We start from the raw sequence: 9,055 nt of genomic DNA on the forward strand, positions 1-9,055 counted from the left end.
GGCAGCAGTCTCAGTACGCCAGGGGGCGTCCTTCTCCACCGCTGTGCTGCTCTCCACCAACACGGGCGCGTTCCTGGTTTGCGCCCGGGTAACAGGCCCTTCCTGGTAGGCCTGCGTCTGCGACCACTTCGCCCTGGTTGTCGCCTTGCTGGTCTGCGTGTACTTCGTGGAGTACAGCTTTCCAACTGGAGTCGCGCCGTCGCGGCGCTCGGGAGCGCCGCCGTCGTCCTCGGTCGTTGGCTCCGTCTGCGAGGCTGCCTCCTGGTAGCCCGAGACGTCCAGGTGCGCCCTGAGTCCTGGTAGCCGGGCAACCTGGAACTGCTGGGACGCGCGCTCCTCGTAGACCCTGAAGCTGGCTGCGTCGTTAGGGCGAATGATGATCGCCCAGGCAGGGACCATATGGCCGATGATCGGCAGGAGAGGCTCTCCGATGAACTCCGCGACCGCGTTGAGGTGGTCGAATACTCTCAGCGTCCCCTGGTGGTTTTCCTCCCCCCACCGGTTGAACACCACCAGCCCCGGGCGTTCATAGTGGGGGGCTTCCATCGTGTAGAGCGCGTCTTGTAGTTTCTCGAAGGCTGCCTCGTAGTCGTGGTCGACCAGTCTCACTGGTAGGGTCGGCTTCTCCATCCTGGTCCTCCTGAAAATAAAGCTCCTGTAAGAGAAATAGCGAGCACTGAAAAGTGCTCAGCTCTGACAAATGCTCTTTCGAAGATGTACTAACAAGTACAGCTGCCTGACTAGTACTGGGAAAGTACAGAGCGCCTGGCGAGGAGAGAGAGAGCGAGCGAGAGGAACACGTCCTTCCGCTACGGCTGTCGAACTCGTCCTGGTGCGGGGGCTTGCTGCCCGGCTGTTTTATTGCTTCGCTTCCCCCACCCTCGGTAGCAGCTGCACTCCCATTGGCCGGGCGGTGCTGACGTCACCGGGGCCAGGCACTTTCAACAAAAGCGAGGGGTCGCGAGTGCCAGCCGCATTCTAGCTCTGAACTCGCAGCTCTACTGATCTATCATGACCGGACGAGGCAAGGGAGGCAAGGGACTCGGCAAAGGAGGCGCCAAGCGTCACAGGAAGGTGCTCCGAGACAACATCCAGGGCATCACTAAGCCTGCCATCAGACGTCTCGCTCGCAGAGGTGGAGTCAAGCGTATTTCGGGACTTATCTACGAGGAGACCCGTGGCGTGCTCAAGGTATTCCTGGAGAACGTTATCCGGGATGCCGTCACCTACACCGAGCACGCCAAGAGGAAGACTGTGACCGCCATGGATGTCGTCTATGCTCTCAAGAGGCAGGGACGCACCCTGTACGGTTTCGGTGGTTAAGTCTCCTCCGAGCGTGCTCCCGTTTGTGAGCATGCAGTATTTAAAAAACGGCCCTTTTCAGGGCCACCACTTACCTCTCAAAAGAGCACAGAGTCCCACTTACAGTACTCCTCTAACGTAGCTTGCGCTATTCTCCCTCTCAAAACAGTCATCTCCCCGAAACCTGCACGGAAAAAAAAGCCCTCATTATCAGTTATGATGTCTACATTTTAATGCTAACAAGAGAAAACAAACATTATCTTCCTTGCCGTGCACATCTGATACACAAAGTATTGTAAATATACTACTTTAAGTATCCTTTCCTCTCTAGTTAAGTGTGTGTTCTTACATGCATAGGTCGGTAGTATCCAGCAGTCAAGAACAGAATTATACAGCATTAATGAAATGAAATCTATAATGTACTTCCTTCTTCCTTCCCTTCTGAAAATTAAATATTAAGAGGGGCCTGGAGCTACTTCACTCATTTCCCCCTTAAATAAATAACCTCAAAGGTAAGGCTATTCTTGTGCTCTCCTGGCTAATGTTACAGATGCCCTCATATTTGCAGTGTCTCATTATTGTTATTATTATCATTATTATTAGGAGAGTTGTCTGAACTGCTCTATCACTTCAGGATTTTTCCATACTTCTGTAAGATAGCTATACCAGCATGATAGACAAACAGCTCTTATCTTAAGGTGTTGGTGGCCCTGAAAAGGGCCGTTTATTTATATTTTTCCGGTGAGCCAACGCCCTGACCGAGAACAGGAACTTAAGCCTTCTTCTCAGTCTTCTTAGGCAGGAGCACTGCCTGGATGTTGGGCAGAACACCACCCTGGGCAATGGTCACTCCGGACAGCAACTTGTTCAACTCCTCGTCGTTACGGATGGCCAACTGTAAGTGACGAGGGATGATCCTGGTCTTCTTGTTGTCACGGGCTGCATTGCCCGCCAACTCAAGAACTTCAGCTGCCAGGTATTCCATGACTGCGGCCAGGTACACAGGAGCCCCAGCACCCACTCGCTCAGCGTAGTTTCCCTTGCGGAGGAGACGGTGGATACGGCCGACAGGGAACTGCAGGCCTGCACGGCTGGAGCGACTCTTGGACTTGCCCTTAACTTTTCCTCCCTTTCCTCGTCCTGACATGATGCTCTGCTGCTCTACTTCGAAAATGATACCGAACAACAAACCACAAATCTCATTGGTCACGAGGACCGATGAGTGATTGTAGCCCATCGACCTGTAACGGCCTTGAGTGCTATTTCGTGATATATGCTACCGAGACTGCATTACTGTGTGAAGTGTGTGGACTTTTGTGTAGGATCTGATTGGCCAGGATATGACCTGCACCCAGAAGGGTGAGAAGGGGGTACTAAGTTGTTATATTGAGGGCATCTTTTGGCCTGCGATAACGGAGACCGTCCGTATCATAGTTCCCCAGATCTGAGATGAGGGGGTTAGAGCTGAGGTGGAGTTTACTGTAAAATTGATGTGCTGCACGTTCTATCCTAGATGTGAGGGTGGAGAGTTGTAGTGTGTCATGAAGGTCAGCGTTACGCTCAAACCATTGAGCACCCGTCAGGCAACGCAGCGCACGATTCTGCACGCGCTGCACTGTCGACAGGTGGGACTTGGCTGCTATGCCCCAAATAGGACTGGCATACTCTAAGATGGGTCGAACCATCGTCTTGTACAAGCGGATTCTGTTTTCAAGAGAGAGCCCATTGTCGGCTTTAATCATAGGAATAATTTTGAAAAGGCGCACTTTAGCTTGCGCAGCGATAATTTTAGTGTGGTCCGCAAAGGTAAGTCCTCTGTCTAGGGTGACACCTAGATATTTAGTTTTATTGGTCCACCTGATGACTTCGCCGAAAAACATCAGGGGAGGGGGAGGATCAGGACGGCGTTTAGAAAATAGTGTAGCACTACATTTGTCTACATTGATTTTGATTCTCCACTTCTCGAACCAGGGTTCGAGGGTGGAGAGGGCGTCTTGGAGATATTCTTTGGCTTTAGGTGCCTGCCACGAGACAGAGGATATCGCAGTGTCATCTGCATATAAATATAATTTCCCGTGCGTAGGCTTGGGCATGTCGGTCATATAGAGGTTGAAAATAACAGGTGAGATCACGCCACCCTGGGGGACACCCGCCTCAAGGGGGCGAGGGTCCGACAGCGCAGCACCAACCTGGACCTGAAACTTTCGGTCAGCTAAGTAGTTTGTCAATAAACGTAGTGCGTAAGGAGGAAAGCCTAAAGTCCTTAGTTTATAAATAAGACCGTCATGCCAGACCTTATCAAACGCCCGGGAAATGTCTAAGAAACAGACACCAGTATGTCGACGATGGTTGAAGTTCTTAGTGATTTCCTCCGTTAACCGAGTAAGTTGGTGGACAGTGGAATGGCCTCGCCGGAAGCCGAACTGCTCCTCGTTCATAAGGTTTTTGTCGTCGATAAAAGTGTTCAGTCTGCTTAAGAACAGGGTTTCGAATAATTTTGAAATTATGCTGAGGAGGGAGATGGGTCTGTAGTTCTGTGGAAAGGTTTTGTCCTTGTTGGGTTTGGGGATCATAATTACTTTTGCGATCTTCCAGCAGGCCGGGAAGTGACCATACCGGAAGATCGCGTTAAAAAGTTTTGTCAAGCATGTCAGCGCCTTTCTGGGTAGGTTCTTGAGGAAAGACGCGGACACGTTATCTAGGCCAGGAGATTTCCTGTTCTTAAGACGTTTTATGGCGAGGAACAGTTCGGACGGCGTAACAAATTTGAAGTCGGGAGGGAGGGCAGTTACGTCAGTGGCGTGTAGTTCGTTTTCATTCTCAACTAACTCGATGAAGTCTTCGTCACAGGGTTCAACATTGGGAGTGCACGTACTTTCAAACGTGTCAGCCAATGCGTCAGCCTTGTCCTTGTCAGTGTAGGCCATTCCATTCCTACCGTGGAGGGTGGGTATGCCAGTCCTATTGTTAGTAAATCTGCGTGCCAATTTGTATAATGAGTTGTCTTCCACACTGAGGCCGGCAAGCCTGGACCGCCATGCATCCCTTCTGTGGTTGGTTATCAGGGTTTGTAAATTTCTCTTTGACCGGTTCCATTGGGACTTAAGATACGGGTCCCTGGTCAGCCGCCACAGCCTTCGAATTCTATTTTTAATTTTGATCTGTGTCAGGATTGCTGAGGGGAGCGTGTCCTTCTTGGTTTGCACCACGCTGGGCCCCTCTGCAGCAACCTGGGAAGCATTAATGATGGAAGTAGAGATATGAAGGGCCAGACTGTCAATATCGTCCGGACCCAACACACTGGGGTTGCCATTAAGGGTGGTGGAGAGTTCATCGCGGAAGGTGGACCAGTTGATTTTACGGTTATAAATAGGGATGTGAATAGGGGTGTAGTTAGGAGAAGAATCTAGGGTCATTAGAACAGGTTGGTGATCTGAGTCGAAAAGGTCAAGGGTGGTGAGATTTAGATATTGGTGTACTTTGTGGGAAATGGCAAAATCCAGGGTGTCGGGTCGGTGATTGGGGTTGTGGGGGAAGTGGGTCGGCCGATCAGGGCCGTGGGTCACAAGATGGTTCCGGTCGCAGTAACGGGCAAGTTGTTTGCCCCTGGCAGTAGTGATCCGGCTGTTCCAGCGTGGATTCTTAGCATTGAAATCCCCGGCCAGGACAGTCGGGACCACCACGTCAATGATACGGTCCAGGTCTTGCGGGTCAAAAACGGAATTTGGTGAAATATAGCACGCAGATAAGTTGAGAGGTCCTCTCTGGGTGAGAACCTGGATTGTCGTTGCCTCGAGACCAGTGAGATTATTAGGGGTGGGGATACGGTGATGGGTGAGGTTATGCCTCACGTAAATACTGGTACCACCACGAATACGGTTGGGCCTGTCATCTCTGTAGAGAGTATAGTTGCTAATACGGGCCGACAATCCAGGTTTCAGCCAGGTTTCGCAGATCAGGGCGACGTCAATGCTCTCGTCTACTAGATATTCCGAAAGCTCGGTGATGTCCCTGCAGATTCCTTCGGCGTTCCAGAAGAGGACTCTCAACTGTTTGGGGCACGCTTGTCGGTTGGTAGGGGCCATTATTCACAAAAAGAAAGAACGGCAGACATGATGATTTCAAGTTTGTCGGCAGGAGAGGAGGCTGTTTTGAGCTTCTGAAGAGTTGTTTTGATGAGGGAAAGAATGCCACGAAAAGAGGGATCTTTAAATAACTTGAAGATTTCCATGATATCGGACATGTGAGAGGAGGTGGGGAGGGGCGAAGACGTTTGATGAGAAAGGGGGGGGGCGATTGGGGGCAGGTCAGGAAAGTTCTCTTGAGAGAGAGCAGGCGGGGCGGGGTTGGGGGGGGTTTCTGGTTGAGGAGCAGTGGAACCTGAAGAGTTAGCCGCGTTAGCAAAGGTGACGTTATTGCGAAGCCTGGCGGGTTTAGTGATGGGGGTGGGTCCAGATGCGCCTTTCTTAGTGGAAGGAAGGCGGTTTTGCTGTTGCGCGAGAATCCTGAGGTATACAGGGCAACCTCGATAGCTAGCAGTGTGGTGCTCGTTGCAGTTGGCACAACGGGGTTTTTGGGTTGCGTCACCTTTGCGTGGGCAATCTTGGGAACTATGTGCCTCGCCACATACGACACATTTGGATGTGCAGTGGCAACCACCTGAGGTGTGCCCGAAGCGTTGGCAGCGATAGCATTGAACTGGGCCATCAGGGCTATTGTATCGCTCAATTCTGACAGCTGTGTCAAGTAGGAATTTAATGTCGAAAATATTATTGTCCTCGGTGGCGCCACCGTAGTATGTGGCGAGGAACATAGGAAGCTTTTTGCGGGTGCGGGTGGAGGTGAGTTGAGAGACGGTGGCTACCTCGAACCCTAGAGCAGTGAGTGCGTCTTTAATTGCCTGGGGGTCTTCAGTGACGTGCAGGCCGCGAATCACTGCTTTTCGGTATCGCCGTTCCAAAAGGGGCCGGGTATGGTATTGGCCCATGCGAGCAGCAGCCAGGTTCTTCAGGGTCGTGTAATCTTGGACTGTCTGAGTTTGGATACGAACCCCGTCGAAGAGGACTTTCATCTTGTATGAAATTTGATTTTCGGAGAGTGAGCGTCTGAGAGAAGCAATGTTTAGTTGCTTGCCTTTTTCCTCACGGATATAGATAGGAGGAATCCTGATTTTAGGAGTCCTAGCGGAGGCATTATTAGTTGCAGCCTGGTTGTTGGGGGCTTCATCAGTATTGGGGGTGGCACCGGTAGCGACAAAGCTGGTGCGGGCAGCGCTTGCCGGAACCGGGCCAGACTGGGAGGCGCCTGCCGCGGCAGTGCTGGAGTGAGCAGCGTCTGACGGGGCAGGGCTTAGCTGGGTAGAGTGAGGCGCGGCGGTGCCGTTTAGGGCGGCTTCCGTCGGGCCGTTGCGAGACGCGGCGATACCGCGATGGGCGGCGTTCGCCGGGTCATTGCTGTCCAGGGGGATTATATTGAAAATCTCGTAGGAGTTATTGAGGACCAACGGCCTAGGCTGAGTGGAGAGGCGGCGAGGCCTCTTTTTCTGTTGCCTTCCACTAGGGGACTCATAGCCCTCACTCTGCGCACCAGTTTTGTAGCCTGCAAGGTTGCTCAACGTTACGAGCCAACCAATAAGGCTGCAGTAAGCTTGCGCTCATTGGCTAGTCGCATGCAGCCCTCTCGGTCTTAAAAAGAATTGCAAGGGGCCCGCAAAATTTACTTTCTAGGAGACATCCGAGACAACCATGCCACCCAAGACAAGCGGAAAGGCAGCCAAGAAAGCCGGCAAGGCCCAGAAGAACATCTCCAAGGGAGACAAGAAGAAGAAGCGCAAGAGGAAGGAAAGCTATGCCATCTACATCTACAAGGTGCTTAAACAGGTACATCCTGATACTGGCATCTCCAGCAAGGCGATGAGCATCATGAACAGCTTTGTCAACGACATCTTCGAGCGCATCGCCGCTGAGGCTTCCCGTCTGGCCCACTACAACAAGCGCTCCACCATCACCAGTCGGGAGATCCAGACTGCCGTCCGCCTCCTGTTGCCCGGTGAGCTGGCCAAGCACGCCGTCAGTGAGGGTACCAAGGCAGTTACCAAATACACCAGCTCCAAGTAAGGTGCCAGGTTTTCTGCCTTGCTGCATTCTTAACAAACGGCCCTTTTCAGGGCCACCACACCTTTAAAAAAAAGAGCAGCATCTGTTAGCCTTGTTATCAACTCCACTCTGATTTTATCTATCTGTCCTACTTCATATACATCGAAAGACAGTGCAAAACATTCAAATCATAAGCTAACGAGGGAAGAACTACTACTACTACTACTACTACTGCATTACCTTATTGCTAAAAATCCTCCTGCTTTGTCCTTTACAATGAAAACCAGACCAACCCCCATGGCACTACAGCCCCTAAGCAAGCAGGCTGAGTGGACCTCAAAGCAGCCATTAGAACGAGGTAAAATTCCTTTGCCTGGCCGGGAATTGAACCCGGGCCCCCCAGCTACGAGGCAGGCACGCTGCCCCTGCGCTACAGCGCCGGCCCCTTCACAACCACCTTCAGTAATTATTATTATTATTATTATTATTATTATTATTATTATTATTATTATTACAACCCTAGACACTTCCCGTGTGGGTGTGTGCGCGTTTTTTTGGGGTTAGGTTACGAGAAGTGGGGTTAAGTCGAGTTAGGTTACGTTTCGCCGCGGAGCGCGACAACCACCCGCGCCCGCTCCGCGACGGCGACCTCCGAGCACACCCCTGCACCATTGCCAACGCCCCCGCGCCACAAAGACCTCCAGGAAACTCGCTTTGCGGTTCGTATGGACGTTTCAAGCTCCGTTCTCTCGCCAACGGCCATACCATGTTGAATACACCGGTTCTCGTCCGATCACCGCAGTTAAGCAACATTGGGCGTGGTCAGTACTTGGATGGGTGACCGCTTGGGAACACCACGTGCCGTTGGCTCAATTCCCTTTTTACCAAGTTTCCCAGTCCCAGTACGACAACTTACTTTCAACTTTTGCCTCAGGCCAGCAGAAATTGCTTAAATCACGTTTTTTGTTACGTCTGAAACTAGCTAGACCTTTTGCTGCTCTTCGACCCCGTGTGGCTATACAGGAACGAAGCTTAGCGTAGTATTGCATTTCCTCCTAGGTGACCGGCCTAACCTGGCGGCGGCGACATCATTATTATTATTATTATTATTATTATTATTATTATTATTATTATTATTATTATTATTATTCGTCTCTCTCTCTCTCTCTCTCTCTCTCTCTCTGTGTGTGTGTGTGTGTGTGTGTGTGTGTGTGTGTCGACCTAGGGGACCCCTGCTGAGCCTAGCACCGCTTCCAATTACTCGTGCCAGGATTTTAACTTTCGTACCTCCTATCGTACGTCCCTATGTCTAAACTTGCTGTTCTTATTCTTTTAGGTTAGTGTAGCTTATCCTGCAGGCCTCTTATGGCACATAACATCATTCTACGTCCTATTTCTCCCAATATTAAGATTATTAAAGGGCGGAACGAGGCTTCCAAACTCCCCGCCCACCTTGAAAATCGCGAGGAAGGTGGTTTCCATGCAACGTCATCGACACTGTCGTGATTACAATGAAAGCCATGTCCTAGCAACCGACCGCGGCATTTAGCAGCCCCTCAAAGAGTCGAACAATTTCCTTTTATGTTCTTCCAGGTAAGTAGCTATTCAAATTACGACACGGTTCGGCAATAAGTTACAAGTTTGTAGTACGCTCGTGT

The 9,055-nt window shown here is 51.1% G+C and overlaps 1 non-coding gene across 1 annotated transcript; it reads left to right on the forward strand.

Moving 5' to 3' along the window:
• Nucleotides 1-8,148: 8,148 nt before the first annotated feature.
• On the forward strand, nucleotides 8,149-8,267 carry LOC137500636 (5S ribosomal RNA). The gene has a single exon (XR_011018144.1). It is a non-coding gene; the product is annotated as a 5S ribosomal RNA (ribosomal RNA).
• Nucleotides 8,268-9,055: the final 788 nt, after the last annotated feature.

Source organism: Anabrus simplex, chromosome 4 (genome assembly GCF_040414725.1).
Source record: "Anabrus simplex isolate iqAnaSimp1 chromosome 4, ASM4041472v1, whole genome shotgun sequence".
Classification (NCBI taxonomy): domain Eukaryota; kingdom Metazoa; phylum Arthropoda; class Insecta; order Orthoptera; family Tettigoniidae; genus Anabrus; species Anabrus simplex.